The sequence below is a fragment of the Cervus canadensis genome, chromosome 8 (genome assembly GCF_019320065.1).
Source record: "Cervus canadensis isolate Bull #8, Minnesota chromosome 8, ASM1932006v1, whole genome shotgun sequence".
In the NCBI taxonomy this organism is placed as follows: domain Eukaryota; kingdom Metazoa; phylum Chordata; class Mammalia; order Artiodactyla; family Cervidae; genus Cervus; species Cervus canadensis.
Genome location: NC_057393.1, coordinates 39,217,884 through 39,230,529, shown reverse-complemented (window position 1 = coordinate 39,230,529; position 12,646 = coordinate 39,217,884).

Here is a 12,646-nt window from a genome sequence, read left to right as displayed (position 1 = left end):
ATTTCTTTGTCCTTGCACTGTAATCAGACCTTTAACCATGCCATTTTAATCTTTTGTCATTTATAGACAGTTACTGCTTTACTCTGATGCCTTTTAAAAAAAAAATGCTTCATCTTCAAGAAGAGTCATAGAAAGAACTTTTTGACAAATAGAGGTCTCTGACAACTTTCAAATCATACCAACGAGTAAAGAGTTCACATCACAGAGGAAAAAGAAATGTTTCTATTTCTTTTTTTCTTAACTTATTTTTTAATCAAAGGATAATTGCTTTATAGTATTGTCTTGGCTTGGGCCATACAACAAGAATCAGCCATAAGTATACCTATGTTCCCTCCCTCTCGAACCTTCCCACCACTCCCCATCCCATCCCATCTCTCTAGGTTGTCACAGAGTACCTTGTCGAGCTCCTAGTGTTATGCAACAACTTCCCATTAACTACCTATTTTTCATTTCTTTACGTTTGTGTCTATATGAGATGATGCATGTTCACTAAACTTATTTTGATAGTCATTTCATGATATAGGTAAGTCAAATTATGCACCTTAAACTTCTACATTGTTGTATGTCAGTTAGATCTCAAAATTGAAAGGAAAAAAATGAAAGTAGAAAAGTTCAATCTAGAGATTCCTTATGAAAAGTTCCAACAAAGCATATTTTTTTTTAAAGGCTAAATGGTCAATTGTTATTCTTGCTGGACTTATGTAAATAATCAAGCCAAGTTTAATGGAACTACTTATTTTGCAAATAAATTAGTCTCAACTTGGCTATCTTCAATAGAAATGAGTGATTTTAAAAGAAAAAATGTATTTCCATAGAAACTAGAATACTAGTTGTAGATTAGATTCTAGTTCTCTTTATTGCCTTTGAAGTTTTGCTTTTCCACTTGTAAAATAGACTGGATCCTGAATTTTTCTAGTTTCCTCAAAAAGCTGGCTACAACTCTTCAAGATAACATTTCCAATTTTTCTTCCACTCTTGACTTGGAATCATTAAGGACTAAAGCTGTCCTTTTTCTGAAACCCTAAAAACTGAAACTGAACAACATGATATAATCTTAGAAAACATCACAATAGCTGACATTTAGACAGTACTTGTGCCTGCTGACTCGCTAGTGGTAAAGAACCGTTCGCCAATGATGGAGACATAGGAGACGTGGCTTCAATCCCTAGGTTGGGAAGATTCCTCTGGAGGAATGGCATGGCAACCCTGTCCTGTATTTTTGCCTAAAGAATCCATGGACAGAGGAGCCTGGTGGGCTACAGTCCACAGGGTCACTAGGAGTGTAAGCAACTCAAAAAGTTTACCTGAAAACCTGATGACACCATCAGAGACATTTCAAAGTACAAAGGATATTTTGACCTGAACATCTAGAAATCATCTCTGCTGGTAGCTCTCAGGACTCAGACACTGGGTTTATAATTTGCTTTAATCATTTACCTTTGTTTTTCTTTTGTCTCCTTAGTAATGCCTCTTATTAAATACCTGATTACTTGCACCTTATGGGCCTAACTTTGACATCCCAAGCCACTATCCCAACAACCTCTTGTCTTTAGCTGAAGCTGATATGTAAGGTCAAGGTTTCAGTCTGTTTGGTGAATTACTCAGGTTTTCTGGGTCTCTCCCATGTGTACATGTTATTAAACTCTTGATTTTCTCCTGTTAATCTGTCTCTTGTCAATTTAATTCTTAAACCAGCCAGAAGAATCTACAATGGTAGAGGGAAATTTCTTCCTCCCTGACACTTACATCCATGTTTTCCTTCTCAGATCATATGTGGATAATAGAAGAGCACTGATTATGACTTGATACTTTCTCCCTTCCTTTCCACCAGCATACACATATAGACACAAATGACTTCTGTCCTTTGGAGACCTTATTTGAAGACAAAGTAATACAGGGGACCACTTGAGGGGTGTAAGCACAGATTTCTTAGAGAATAAAGTTATTTTTAAGTCCTTGAGAAGAACAAAGCATCCCATTCAGTCAGCTGGGCTGTCCACACTTCACCTCCCTCTGACTCTGTAGGACAACAAGGACCACACTTTACTTTCAGGTATGAGTACTGCTGGCCTTGGGGTAGTTCTTGTTGAAGCAATTCTTAACAGACAATGTTCAGAACACATTTTGAACACAAGCAGTGCTCTTGCTCTTCAGAGTCCCATCTGAGAAAATTTACCTGTTTGAGAAACAACCCAGCTACTTTATATGTTCCATCAGTTGTGATCACAATTCATAACTCTGTCATATTTCTGATGGCATATTATAAAATGTCAGAGCTTGAATAGAGTTAGAGATTGAGGTTTATAAATGAAAAATGGAAAGGGCCAAAGAGGAAGGTACATTGTACAAGGCTATATATTGTGGGATAGGGTCATGGGATGAATAAAACCCATCATTTTTTAACTTCTATTCCAAAGCTCTTTACCACACAGCTTTATTAAATTAAAATATATTATTTATTCTTCATGAATAACATTTACAGAAGATTATTTTTTAAGTATTCCATTAATAGACGATCCCATCCATGAAAAAGAGATTCTCAAAGGAAGAAGGGAGGCAAGAAGAAATTTGAAGATTTTTAATGTTAATTAAAAGTGAGACAAATGTTCCAAAAAATCTGAAAAGCATTGTTTCAGTAAGAGAACTCTAATTATGTGTTAAAAGTCTTCTTGGTAGCCATCCTCACTTCCCTCAGAAATGTTTGCAAGTTGTGTTTACATATTTTAATGAATTTTGTTGTATTTCCATTCAGCTATTTCTGAGTAAAGCTGACAAGGTTGAGAGGTAGCTGGGATGACAGATCTCATCAATATCCAGAGATACTTTAACTGTAAAAGACTGACTGCTCAGTATTTTGTTGAAACAAGGCTACAGAACAAATCAATGACACATGATAGGGCTAATTTACATTTCCTGGGAAGATACAGCTTGCTTCAAACATTCTGGAAGTTGAGGGATAGAGGGTGGAGAGTACAATGGTCTGTTTGTAACCTGCCCTCAGAGGCTTTTATCTGCTACAAAGAATTTCAATCATCCCCTAAGGTATTAAAAAATTTTTTTGACATTGGAACTAATTATGGAACTGATATTATTTAAAGTGATGGTTCCCTACCTTTAAGGTGATGTCATCCTACCCCACTGTATATGGCCTTGTACAATGCTCCAATTAAAAATAAAATAATAATAAAAAAGTCTATAATAATTTTAAAAGATGATGTTTCTTTATTTTAAAAATTAATATTCTAAAGTCAAATCAGCTGTACCAAACTCTCTAGGCTTCCTTACAGACTAGCTGATTAGAATAACCCTCTGTACTTGTGCATTATATAAAAATGTCAGTTGTTCTCAAGATCTAAAAGCCAGGCCTTTAGAGTCATAATATTTATCAATTCAGAAAATACCATAATCACTAAGGAATTTGGTTTTTCCATTCTGTCCTGCCAGTAGATTTCAATAGACTCAACTAATAAGATGGCTTTCTTTGAAAGAATGTGGTTATAGAGATGTGCGTTGTACTCTGCTATTATTCTTTTCACATTATTTTGAACACATCCTGACAACCACTTGATACTTTTGGGACTCTTCCAGGCTTTTAATAGAGATGTGTCAAATGAGCAAATCCAGGCTACAGCCACAGCTGGGATCATCTTCCAGGCCTCTGCCCTTGTTGTTCCATAGCAGGTGGTGAGCTGGACCATCTGCAAGGTGAAAGTTATCACTCTGGGAGCCCCAGGAGAAATGGGGCTGATCTTAGGGCTGCCTTCAAGAGGTGTGTTGGGATTCTTAGTTTGCCTAGAACTCAGTAAACCTAGAAATGTAGCTGTCACCCCCAGAAGCAAGCAGCTACCTTTCATCTCCTGCTCCTTTCATCCAGGGCAGTCAGGGTATCTTAAAATGTGCCCTGTGAGCCACTTGTACAAGGACTCTTAGTCCTTACCCTGGACCTGCTGAATCAGAATGCTTAGAGCGTGTCTGGGAGGAAGATTTTTCCTCTGCCCATGTAGGTTCTTCTGGCTGATCTAAGAATTCAATTGACCTGAGACAGATTAACAGAAGAAAATCTAACAAAAATTTAATAAAATGTACACATGGAAGAGAATTGTGAGAACCGAGTACTCACTAAAATGGCTGAATTGCTCGCCTTAAATATCATCTTCTGCTAAAGAGCAAAGAGGTTGCTGAGGTAGTGGTTTGGGACATCAGGCAATTCACATGGAGATGAAAAGGCAAATGTTTGGAAAACAAGTGTTTGCAGAGATACTGGGACACAGAGTGGGCTGTGATCTCCAGGTTCTGTTCCCCTCCACCCCACCACATCCAGTCCATATTCTAGCAAATATCTCTGGAAATAGCTCTATTCCTGTAACAGGACTTCTAAATTTCTTTAGACCTTTAGGGGGGAGGGTAAAGTATCTTCCTGTATCTTCCTGTATCTTTTGGGCCTTGATTGTTTTCAGTATGGAATAATCCACATACCAAAGAGACAATTTAAGGGGATAAGTTTTGCTCTGCTATAAGTTCAACCAAGGAATCTATGTTTTTAGTTTCCTGGAGAGAATTTCATGCATTCTAAAATTTAAGAGCTATAGTTTTCAGGCTCTTAAATCTGACTTCTAGGATGTATATGAACTAGATCTGATAATATATCAGTGTAAAGTTTCATTAAGCTGGGAGATTTGTTGGTGTGATGTATTTCATTCCTCATTATGAAAAAATAGGAAGAGGTACCTCCCCACATAGGTAATTATGAGGACATCAAGGCACGTAAGACCCACATTCATTTACTTTCTTGATCTCACTTGGTTTTAGATACAGTACTTTTGTTGCTCAAATACAGATTTCTTAAAATAGAGCCATTTATTTAACAAATTGTAAATTTACTTAGCACCTGCCATGAACCAGGCCTTGTGCTTGTCATCAACGATATAAAAATGAGTAAGTTAGGATCCTTCCTGACAAAGAGTTCAGAGTCCAATCTTTTCTTCCTGGCTTTCTCTAGCAGTTACTACAGAACAACCACTTCATTTCCCACAAAGAAATTCTAGAAATTCCCCAGTCCACTGGTTTTTCACTGTGTTCCTTAGAGACCTGAAGTCCCTCAGTTGTTCCCCAGAGGATATGTGTAGGTGGCATATCAAGTAGGCTCCACATAACTGTCTCCCATTCAACCATAACAGCTCCAGTTTTCTCTACATTTTTTGTATTACATGTCCACATGAAATTTCAGTTAAGACAAGAAAGAAAATTTGTAACAAATCACCCTAGAATACACAGGTTGTCAAAGATTTCTCTCTAACAAAGAGTTTCTAACAGTTATATTCTGCCCTTCTTGTCTTTTTTGATGTTTCTGGTTAGTCAGAGGGAACACATCTACCTGTGTTACATGTCATTAGCTCTTTCCCCACCAGCTAAGACTTGATAAAAAATGTTTGCCCTCAAGGGAGCCGGAGGTAGTTAGAAATACTAACTTTCAGTAGAACTACGGCTTTGGTATTTCACTTGGAAGAGGAAGTTTTTGGAACTCTGTCAAGTAAATACAAGGAAATTTGGAATCACAAAACTTAACTTCCATTTTCTCAGTTTTCTCTCTCATTCCAACTTACTCTAATCTTTATCTAGGCTAATCTCCTGGCTAAACTCCACCCCGAGCTGTGGATCAGCAACGACTTCTACTGAATCAAAAGATATTTCCACTTTGCAGAAAATTTGCCATTCACATCAAGATCCTACTAAGTTTGTTCAATTAGTCCCAAGAAATCAGATGTTGAAAGTAAACAAGAACTTCGTTTTCAGTCATCAGTTGATGTACATTAATGCATGTGTTTCCACCAACATACACATATAGACACAAATGACTTCTGTCCGTTGGAGACCTTATTTGAAGACAAAGTAATACAGGGGAGCACTTGAGGGGTGTAAGCACAGATTTCTTAGAGAATAAAGTTATTTTTAAGTCCTTGAGAAGAACAGAGCATCCTATTCAGTCGGCTGGGCTGTCCACACTCCACCTCCCTCCGACTGTAGGACAACAGGGACCACACTTTACTTTTGGGTATGAGTACTGCTGGCCTTGGGGCAGTTCTTGTTGAAGCAATTCTTAATAGACAACAACTACAATTCTGCCCTTGTAGATGAGATAAAGGATTATGTAAAGGGATATTTCTGGATGAGAAAATTTATAAAAACAAGGATTTATTCTACTAGAATACTCACTCAACTCTAGTTTAAAATCACTATAACTTGTTAGTGAGTTAATCACTCACTTTAATGTTCTCCACATTGTTGCGGTGAATCTTTGGGTTTGTGAATTGAGAAAAGCAAAGGCTCTAGGTCTCTGTGACCTTGAATGGGTTCAGTGATTGCTATAGCCATCCTTAGAAGGAAAGCTCAAACAGGGGCCAGAGCCTTAATTGATTTGTGAACTTGGACCTTTTGTTTGACATCTCTAGCCTCTTATTCCTGTTTCCTCTTTTATGAGACAAAAAGTTCTCTCTCCAGCTTTACAAGGCTATAACACTGGTTATAGTTTCTGACTGTGAAAGCTCTCTATTAAACCCTATATAAATGTAAGGGAGGCTTCCCCTGTGGCTCAGAGGTAGAGAATTTACCTGCAATGTAGGAGACGCAGTTACACAAGTTTGATCCCTAGGTTGGGAAGATCCCCTGGTGGAGGAAATGGCAACCCACTCCAGTATTCTCTCTTGAAAAAACCCCAAGGACAGAGAATTCTGACAGGCTACAGTCCATAGTGTCACAAAGAGTTGGAAATGACTGAGTACAAACAAAATGTAAGAAATATTCTTTTTGTAACTATTATTGAGGTAATTAAATGAAATAATTCACTGGGCCCAGCCCAGGTTGCAGACCCTTCTCAGATCCACTGAAAGATAGTGTTTACACTGCCTCCGGCTGTCCTGAATGTAAACATCATTGTTAAAGCTTTGCTTCAAGGGAAATATCTCTGGGGACCATAGTATTTAAGAAGTTGGCCTAGAGAAGAAGAAAACATGCTCCAGTGAAAGCTGTTCTTCCTTTAACTTATCTCTAAACTGAGACGTCGCTGATTTGTGGATAGAGGCACATCTCACAGCCAAAAGAACAGAGCAATTTTCTGGAAAATGAGACTTGAAAGGGTTTATTTCATGAAAGACTGCCTCTCAGACTTCTAGTGGCTTTAGCACACACACATACATGAAATAAATCTAAGGTGAACTCATAGAAAATAGCTTACTCATGCTTATATTTTAGCACACACTGCCAAATGTAGCCAGGCAGTTTCTTTCACAGCAATTTTTTGGAAGGTAGCAGACATGTAGGGTCATGTGGAAAGTAAATACTCGAAGGATATGATCCAGGCATATCCATCACCATCGTATTGAGAAATCACACCACATGGTAAGAGGTAGTATGATCAAGTACCTTCAGGTCATTTACTCAGAATCAAAAAAGCATGGGAAGCACCTCCAAGAATGATTTGGAGGAGGAATGCATGGGTGGTTATAAGCAAAATCTTCTCTCTATACTGAATAAAACCCATTAGCTGCTCCAGGGGTTCCTCATACCTGTCTGCATACCTTGGGGAGGAGGGCACCATTCACGCTGATATCTATGAAAAAGACACTCTCCGAACTTGTTCAGTACACAACCTGCATGATAGTACATGGATGACCTAGGAGAGCCCCTCTCTCATTTGAGGAAGAGAGGAGAGGAGAAATATGGGGAAGAAAGAGGCTTACAGACTGAATGTGTATCCAATTTCCACATACACTCTGGGCCCAATCATGGGCAAGTAATGTAACCTCTCTGAGTCTTGATTTCCTCCTCTGAAAAATCTGAAAACAAAAAGATTCTACAAAGTTGTTTGGTTAATGAGATAAGATCGTGTAGATTAAAGTGCCTGATTCATAGAAGAGACTCAGTTACTAACAACTATTAGTACTGACTCAGACTGTCAAGCAGATACTGGAGGAAATAGGCCTCCTTTGCTTATAGAGAGAGATAATTATAATAATAATGACCCACAGTTAAGTAGTGTTTTATGTATTACTATCAAAATATGATGTACTATAAGTAGACCCATTTTACAAATTAGTTAAGTCATTTTCCCAAAGACACAAAGTTAGTAAGTGGAAAAGCCAAGACTCAAATCCATTCTTTTCTTTAAAAGTCTAATTTCCCTGTCTCATAGTGATTAAAGCAGAAAAAAAGGGGGTTATAGGAAGCACTTGAAGGAAGCTCTACTGAGAAAGTGAGGTTGGCTACTGAGAGCCATTGTCAACAGGTTTCATGGACTTGCCCAAGTCTATTTAAGGTGCCTCCATCTTTTTTCATTGGCCGTTTTCAGACTGCTTTTGTACAATCCAGGAACAAAGAGAGAAATCAGCTTTCAGGCCACAGAGACAAACAAAGAGACAGGAATAGAAACAGGTGGAATTTGAAAGTTGGCTCCAACATAAATTACTTCTGTTCTGGTAGGAAATGGCTCTCATCTGATAACAGGTGTGCATGATATGCCAAGATTTGAGCTAGATCAACAACTACAACAAAAGGCCAAAATATTGAGGGAGGCTACAGTACAATCATATTCCTTACCCTGACCTAGCCCAAAGTTCCAATTCCCACTCCACACCTAAAACAACATAATAGTTAAAACTGAGGACTCTGGGATCTAACTGGCTGGGTTTTTATCCTACTATGTAAAACTTTGTGCAAAGTTCTTCACCACTTTGTGTCAGTATTCTTCTCCCCTCTAAAACTCAGATACTGATATTTGGATGCATTTTTAACAACAAAGGAGGACTTCCCTGATGGTCCAGTAGTTGGGAGTTCATCTGCCAATGCAGGAGACACAGGTTCGGTGCCTGGTCTAAGAGGATTCTGCGTGCTGCAGTGTGACTCAGTCCACACATGGCAACAGAGAAGCCTCCACAATGAGAAGCCTGCTCAGTATAGCCAGAGAGTAACCCCCAGTCACCACAACTAAAGGGAGCCCACATGCACCAAGGAAGACCCAGCATAGCCAAAAATAAATAAATAAATAATAAAAACCAATACAGTTAATGTAAAGAAACTTGGTTAGAGAATGCTTGTCACTGTCAACTACAAATTGGCACTTACCAAGAGCATTGCCAGTGACTGAACAATTAAGGCATCAATCTACCTCTGCGGAGACTGAACCCTATGCCTTATAGCTGTTGACTTTCAACAACCCTTGATAGAGTTCAGGGTGGATGGAGTGAGGCACTCTGCTCCAGGGAATCTGGTTGGACAGGTCTTTAGACAGTTGGATGTTTTCAGGAACAGATTTTATGATCTCAGTCCTTGCATCTCCTCATATCTAGAGAAGCACTAAATCCCTTCTTGGTGACATCAGAGCCTCATGATATCAAAAAACCCTTTTGTAAAATGAGTGCTTGAGGTACTGAACTCCTCAATCACTGAAACCTTATATATTGACCTTCCCCCACTGCTGCTTTGGAGCAGTCTCTCAGAGCTATCTGAGATGCTGCCTCCCAGGCTGCAGTCCTCCTTTTGCCCCAAATAAAACTTAACTTGCAACTCTCAAGTGGTACATCTTTTTTAGTCAACATCACATAGTTGGTGCTCAATAAACTAGAAGTGCCTAATAGCTGTAAAGGTTTCTGCTCCTTATACAATAGAGTTCAGAGTACATGAAGCAAAAACTGATAGAAACAAAATGAGAAATAGACACATTCACAATTATAAAGCAGAAACTTCAAAAACTCACTTTCAAAAACTGACAAAACAAGTAGAAAGAAAATAAATATATAAGGGACTTGGATAACACTTAATCAACTTGATGCAATTGACTATTACAGAACACTCACCACACTAGAACAAATACTCTTTTCAAGTGTTGTTATAGACTGAATGAATCCCTACCTCCTATATTCATAAATTGAAATTCTAACCCTCAATGCAATGGTATTTGGAGTTGAGCTTTTGGGAGGTAATTATAGAATGGGAAAGACTAGAGATCTCTTCAAGAAAATTAGAGATACCAAGGGAACATTTCTTGCAAAGATGGGCTCAATAAAGGACAGAAATGGTAGGGACCTAACAGAAGCAGAAGATATTAAGAAGAGGTGGCAAGAATACACAGAACTGTACAAAAAAGATCTTCAAGGCCCAGATAATCATGATGGTGTGATCACTCACCTAGAGCCAGACATCCTGGAATGTGAAGTCAAGTGGGCCTTAGGAAGCATCACTATGAACAAAGCTAGTAGAGGTGATGGAATTCCAGTTGAGCTGTTTCAAATCCTAAAAGATGATGCTGTGAAAGTGCTGCACTCAATATGCCAGGAAATTTGGAAAACTCAGCAGAGGCCACAGGACTGGAAAAGATCCATTTTCATTCCAATCCCAAAGAAAGGCAATGCCAAAGAATGCTCAAACTACCACACAATTGTACTCATTTCACATGCTAGTAAAGTAATGCTCAAAATTCTCCAAGCCAGGCTTCAGCAGTATATGAACTGTGAACTTCCAGATGTTCAAGCTGATTTTAGAAAAGGCAGAGAAACTAGAGATCAAATTGCCAACATCTGCTGGATCATTGAAAAAGCAAGAGAGTTCCAGAAAAATATCTATTTCTGCTTTATAGACTATGCCAAAGGCTTTGACTATAAGCCTGTGTGTGGATCACCACAAACTGGAAAATTCTGAAAGAGATGGGAATACCAGACCACCTGACCTGCCTCTTGAGAAACCTGTATGCAGGTCAGGAAGCAATGGTTAGAACTGGACATGGAACAACAGACTGGTTCCAAACAGGGAAAGGAGGATGTCAAAGCTGTATATTATCACCCTGCTTATTTAACTTACATGCAGAGTACATCATGAGAAGCGCTGGGCTGGATGAAGCACAAGCTGGAATCAAGATTGCCAGGAGAAATATCAATAACCTCAGATATGCAGATGACACCACCCTTAAGGCAGAAAGTGGAAAAGAACTAAAGAGCCTCTTGATGAAAGTGAAAGAGGAGAGTGAAAAAGTTGGCTTAAAGCTCAACATTCAGAAAACTAAGATCATGGCATCTGGTCCCATGACTTCATGGCAAATAGATGGGGAAACAGTGGAAACAGTGACAGACTTTATTCCGGGTTGGGGGGTGGTACTCCAAAATCACTGCAGATGGTGACTACAGCCATGAAATTAGAAGATGCTTACTCCTTGGAAGAAAAGTTATGACCAACCTAGGCAGCGTATTAAAAAGCAGAGACATTACATTGCTGACAAAGGTCCATCTAGTCAAAGCTATGGTTTTTCCAGTAGTCATGTATAGATGTGAGAGTTGTACTATAAAGTAAGCTGAGTGCTAAAGAATTGATGCTTTTGTACTGTGGTGTTGGAAAAGACTCTTGAGAGTCCCTTGGACTGCAAGGAGATCCAACCAGTCCATCCTAAAGGAAAACAGTCCTGAATATTCATTGGAAGGGTTGATGCTAAAGCTGAAACTCCAGTATTTTGGCCACCTGATGTGAAGCACTGACTCATTTGAAAAGACCCTGAAGCTGGGAAGGATGAAGGTGGGAGGAGAAGGGAACAACAGAGGATGAGATGGTTGGATGGCATAATCGACTCAATGGACATGAGTTTGAGTAAACTCTGGGAGTTGGTGATGGACAGGGAGGCCTGGCATGCTGCAGTCCATAGGGTCACAAAGAGTCAGATATGCCTGAGCGACTGAATTGAACTGAACTGACAGTGTTGGTCCTCCAATCCAGTCTTAAAACATCTTGCTGAGTAAGCCCAATTGTGGGTAATACAGGGAAAAGCTGCCTCTGGAAATGTCCTCCTTAATGAGTTCATCTTCCAGTCTCCCTTGATGACAGTATAAGCCCTGCTTGTAGGAAGCCATCTTTTTCTTGCAGATAGAGGAACAGGGTCACAAAGGAAAAACCAAATACAAACTCTTCTAAGCAAATTTTGGGCTTCCCTGGTGGTTCAGATGGTAAAGAATCTGCCTGCAATGTGGGAGACCCGGGTTCTATCTCTGGGCTGGGAAGATTCCCTAGAGAAGAGAATGGCTACCCACTCCAGTATTCTTTCCTGGAGAATTCCAGGGACAGAGGAGCCTCGTGAGCAATAGTCCATGGGGTTGCAAAGAGTCAGACATGACTGAGCAACTAACACACGCACACAAACAACTTTTGACTCATTTTTCTGCAAGAGCATGAGAATTTGACATGACAAAGTAAAAGTGAACTACTGAGGAAGAATGACAACTAGTGTGGGTTCTGGAACCAGTTGGTCTGGTATGTGTCCCAGCTCTGTGCATACTAGCTGAGTGATAAGGGGTAAGTTTTTTCACCTCTCTTTCACTCTTGGGGTTGCTGTGAGAAATTAAATGAGTTACCATATGTACAATGAGTCAAATAGAGGCTGGCACACAGTACACATTTGATAAACATTAACTGGAGAATGAAACAAAACAAAAATGAAAGAAAATGGCAACAATAAAGACACAACAGGAGACAGAGACAAGGAAAACACCAAGATTCATCAATGGAAAATTAGGCCAGCAGAGGAAGTTGGGCTATGGGTTAGCAAGCTGCTAACATCAGCAGAGACCTCATACCCATGGAGACTCCAATGTGCCACTGTTGGGCCTTGTAGGAT